The sequence below is a fragment of the Triticum dicoccoides genome, chromosome 4A (assembly GCF_002162155.2).
Source record: "Triticum dicoccoides isolate Atlit2015 ecotype Zavitan chromosome 4A, WEW_v2.0, whole genome shotgun sequence".
NCBI lineage: Eukaryota > Viridiplantae > Streptophyta > Magnoliopsida > Poales > Poaceae > Triticum > Triticum dicoccoides.
In genome coordinates, this window is record NC_041386.1 from 32,691,827 (window position 1) to 32,697,536 (window position 5,710).

Genomic DNA, 5,710 nt, shown 5'->3' on the forward strand with positions numbered 1-5,710 from the left:
AATAATAAACTTTTATCATGATATAAGGAAATAAATAATAACTTTATTATTGCCTCTAGGGCATATGTCCTTCAGTCTCCCACTTGCACTAGAGTCAATAATCTAGATCACATCACCATGTGATTAACATCGATAGTTCACATCATCATGTGATTAACACCCATAGTTCACATCGCCATGTGACCAACACCCAAAGGGTTTACTAGATTCAGTAATCTAGTTCACATCGCTATGTGATTAACACCCAAAGAGTACTAAGGTGTGATCATGTTTTGCTTGTGAGAGAATTTTAGTCAACAGGTCTGCCATATTCAGATCGGTATGTATTTTGCAAATATCTATGTCAACAATGCTCTGCACGGAGCTACTCTAGCTAATTGCTCCCACTTTCAATATGTATCCAGATTGAGACTTAAAGTTATCTAGATCAATGTCAAAACTTGCATCGATGTAACTCTTTACGACGAACCTTTTGTCACCTCCATAATCGAGAAACATATCCTTATTCCACTAAGGATAATTTTGACCGTTGTCCAGTGATCTACTCCTAGATCACTATTGTACTCCCTTGCCAAAATCAGTGTAGGGTATACAATAGATCTGGTACACAGAATGGCATACTTTATAGAACCTATGGCGGAGGCATAGGGAATGACTTTCATTCTCTTTCTATCTTCTGCCGTGGTCGGGCTTTGAGTCTTACTCAATTTCATACCTTGTAACACAGGTAAGAACCCTTTCTATGAGTGTTCCATTTTGAACTACTTCAAAATCTTGTCAAGGTATGTACTCATTGAAAAAAACTTATCAAGCGTCTTGATATATCTCTATAGATCTTGATGCTCAATATGTAAGCAGCTTCACCGAGGTCTTTTCTTTGAAAAACTCCTTTCAAACACTCCTTTATGCTTTGCAGAATAATTCTACATTATTTCCGATCAACAATATGTCATTCACATATACTTATCAGAAATGTTGTAGTGCTCCCACTCACTTTCTTGTAAATACAGGCTTCACCGCAAGTCTTTATAAATCTATATGATTTGATCATACTATCAAAGCGTTTATTCCAACTCCGAGATGCTTGCACCAGTCCATAGATGGATCCCTGGAGCTTGCTTTGTTTGTTAGCACCTTTAGGATTGACAAAACCTTCTGGTTGCATCATATACAACTCTTTTTTTTAAGAAATCCATTAAGGATTGTAGTTTTGTTATTCATTTGCCAGATTTCATAAAATGCGGCAATTGATAACATGATTTGGACAGACTTTTAAGCATTGATACGAGTGAGAAAATCTCATCGTAGTCAACACCTTGAACTTTGTCGAAAACCTTTTGTGACAATTCTAGCTTTGTAGATAGTAACACTACTATCAGCGTCCGTCTTCCTCTTGAAGATCCATTTATTTTCTATGGCTTGCCGATCATTGGGCAAGTCAACCAAAGTCCATACTTTGTGCTCATACATGGATCCCATCTCAGATTTCATGGCCTCAAGCCATTTTTGCGGAATCTGGGCTCACCATCGCTTCTTCATAGTTCGCAAGTTCGTCATGGTCTAGTAACATGACTTCCAGAACAGGATTACCGTACCACTCTGGTGCGGATCTCACTCTGGTTTACCTACGAGAACCGGTAGTAACTTGCTCTGAAGTTACATGATCATCATCATTAGCTTCCTCACTAATTGGTGTAGTAGTCACAAGAACAGATTTTTGTGATGAACTACTTTCCAATTAGGGAGATGGTACAATTACCTTATCAAGTTTTCTACTTTCCTTCCACTCACTTCTTTCGAGAGAAACTCCTTCTCTGGAAAGGATCCATTCTTAGCAACGAATGTCTTGACTTCGGATCTGTGATAGAAGGTGTACCCACTAGTCTCCTTTGGGTATCCTGTGAAGACATATTTCTCCGATTTGGGTTTGAGCTTATCAGGATGAAACTTTTTCATATAAGCATCACAATCCCAAACTTTAAGAAACGACAACTTTGGTTTCTTGCCAAACCACAGTTCAGATTGTGTCGTCTCAACAGACTTAGATGGTGCCCTTTTAAACGTGAATGCAGTTGTCTTTAATGCATAACCCCAAAACGATAGTGGTAGATCGGTAAGAGACATCATAGGTCGCACCATATCTAATAAAGTACGGTTATGACGTTCGGACACACCATTATGCTGTGGTGTTCCAGGTGGCGTGAGTAGTGAAACTATTTCACATTGTTTTAACTGAAGACCAAACTCATAACTCAAATACTCTTCTCCACGATCAGATCGTAGAAACTTTATTTTCTTGTTACGATGATTTTCCACTCCACTCTGAAATTCTTTGAACTTTTCAAATGTTTCAGACTTATGTTTCATCAAGTAGATATACTCTGTTGGGGAACGTTGCAGAAAATTAAAATTTTTCCTACGGTTACACCAAGATCCATCTATGAGTTCATCTAAGCAACGAGTCTAGGGAGAGAGTTTGCATCTACATACCACTTGTAGATCGCGTGCGGAAGCTTGCAAGGTGATGATGTAATCGTACTCGACGTGATCCAAATCACCGATGACCTGCGCCGAACGGACGGCACCTCCGCGTTCAACACACGTATGGAACAGCCACGTCTCCTCCTTCTTGATCCAGCAAGGAAGGGAGGAGAGGTTGAGGGAGATGGCACCAGCAGCAGCACGACGGCGTGGTGTTGGTGGAGCTGCAGTACTCCGGCAGAGCTTCGCTAAGCACTATGGAGGTGGAGGAGGTGTTGGGGAGGGAGAAGGAGGCAACCAAAGGCCAGGGTGTTCAGGTATGAAGTCCCTCCTCTCCCCCCACTATATATAGGGGTGCCAAGGGGGGGTGGCCGGCCCTAGGAGATCAAATCTCCTAGGGGGTGCGGCGGCCAAGGGGGGTTTTCCCTCCCCCCAAGGCACCTAGGAGGTGCCTTACCCTCCTAGGACTCTTGCCCCCTTGAACCCTAGGCGCATGGGCCTATGTGGGGCTGGTGCCCTTGGCCCATTAGGCCAAGGCGCACCCCCTTACAGCCCATGTGGCCCCCCGGGACAGGTGGACCCACCCGGTGGACCCCCGGGACCCTTCCGGTGGTCCCGGTACAATACCGATAACCCCGAAACTTGTCCCGATGCCCGAAACAGGACTTCCCATATATAAATCTTTACCTCCGGACCATTCCGGAGCTCCTCGTGACGTCCGGGATCTCATCCGGGACTCCGAACAACATTCGGGTTACTGCATATACATATCCCTATAACCCTAGCGTAACTGAACCTTAAGTGTGTAGACCCTACGGGTTCGGGAGACATGCAGACATGACCGAGACTCTCTTAGTCAATAACCATCAGCGGGATCTGGATACCCATGATGGCTCCCACATGCTCCTCGATGTTGTCATCGGATGAACCACTATGTCGAGGATTCGATCAAACCCTGTATGCAATTCCCTTTGTCAATCGGTACGTTACTTGCCCGAGACTCGATCGTCGGTATCCCAATACCTTGTTCAGTCTCGTTACCGGCAAGTCACTTTACTCGTACCGTAATGCATGATCCTGTGTCCAACACCTTGGTCACATTGAGCTCAATATGATGATGCATTACCGAGTGGGCCCAGAGATACCTCTCCGTCATACGGAGTGACAAATCCCAGTCTCGATCCGTGTCAACCCAACAGCTACTTTCGGAGATACCTGTAATGTACCTTTATAGTCACCCAGTTACGTTGTGACGTTTGGTACACCCAAGGCATTCTTACGGTATCCGGGAGTTACACGATCTCATGGTCGAAGGAAGAGATACTTGACACTTGCAAAGCTCTAGCAAAACGAACTACACGATCTTTTATGCTATGCTTAGGATTGGGTCTTGTCCATCACATCATTCTCCTAATGATGTGATCCCGTTATCAACTACATCCAATGTCCATAGTCAGGAAACCATGACTATCTGTTGATCACAACGAGCTGGTCAACTAGAGGCTTACCAGGGACATAGTGTGGTCTAAGTATTCACACGTGTATTACGATTTCCGGATAATACAGTTATAGCATGAATACAAGACAATTATCATGAACAATGAAATATAATAATACTTTTAGTATTGCCTCTAGGGCATATTTCCAACAGTCTCCCACTTGCACTAGAGTCACTAATCTAGTTACATTGTGATGAATCGAACACCCATAGAGTTCTGGTGTTGATCATGTTTTGCACGCGAGAGAGGTTTAGTCAGCGGATCTGCGACATTCAGATCCGTGTGCACTTTGCAAATCTCTATGTCTCCATCTTGAACATTTTCACGGATGGAGTTGAAACGACGCTTGATGTGCCTGGTCTTCTTGTGAAACCTGGGCTCCTTTGCGAGGGCAATAGCTCCAGCGTTGTCACAGAAGAGTTTGATCGGCCCCGACGCATTGGGTATGACTCCTAGGTCGGTGATGAACTCCTTCACCCAAATCGCTTCATGTGCTGCCTCCGAGGCTGCCATGTACTCCGCTTCACACGTAGATCCCGCCACGACGCTCTGCTTGCAGCTACACCAGCTTACTGCTCCACCATTCAACATATACACGTATCCGGTTTGTGACTTAGAGTCATCCGGATCTGAGTCGAAGCTAGCGTCGACGTAACCCTTTACGACGAGCTCTTCGTCTCCTCCATAAACGAGAAACATGTCCTTTGTCCTTTTCAGGTACTTCAGGATATTCTTAACCGCTGTCCAGTGTTCCTTGCCGGGATTACTTTGGTATCTTGCTACCAAACTTACGGCAAGGTTTACATCGGGTCTGGTACAAAGCATGGCATACATAATAGATCCTATGGCTGAAGCATAGGGGATGACACTCATCTCTTCTTTATCTTTTGCCGTGGTCGGTGACTGAGCTGAGCTCAGTCTCATACCTTGTAACATAGGCAAGAACCCCTTCTTGGACTGATCCATTCTGAATCTCTTCAAAATCTTATCAAGGTATGTACTTTGTGAAAGACCTATGAGGCGTCTCGATCTATCTCTATAGATCTTGATGCCTAATATATAAGCAGCTTCTCCAAGGTCCTTCATTGAAAAACACTTATTCAAGTAGGCCTTAATGCTGTCCAGAAATTCTATATTATTTCCCATCAGGAGTATGTCATCTACATATAATATGAGAAATGCTACAGAGCTCCCACTCACTTTCTTGTAAACGCAGGCTTCTCCATAAGTCTGCATAAACCCAAATGCTTTGATCATCTCATCAAAGCGAATGTTCCAACTCCGAGATGCTTGCACCAGTCCATAAATGGATCGCTGGAGCTTGCATACTTTGTTAGCGTTCTGAGGATCGACAAAACCTTCCGGCTGCATCATATACAGTTCTTCCTTAAGATGCCCGTTAAGGAATGCTGTTTTGACGTCCATCTGCCATATCTCATAATCATAGTATGCGGCAATTGCTAACATGATTCGGACGGACTTTAGCTTCGCTACGGGAGAGAATGTCTCGTCGTAGTCAATCCCTTGAACCTGTCGATAACCCTTAGCGACAAGTCGAGCTTTATAGATGGTAACATTACCATCCGCGTCCGTCTTCTTCTTAAAGATCCATTTGTTTTCTATCGCTCGCCGATCATCGGGCAAGTCTGTCAAAGTCCATACTTTGTTTTCATACATGGATTCTATCTCAGATTTCATGGCTTCGAGCCATTTGTTGGAATCCGGGCCCG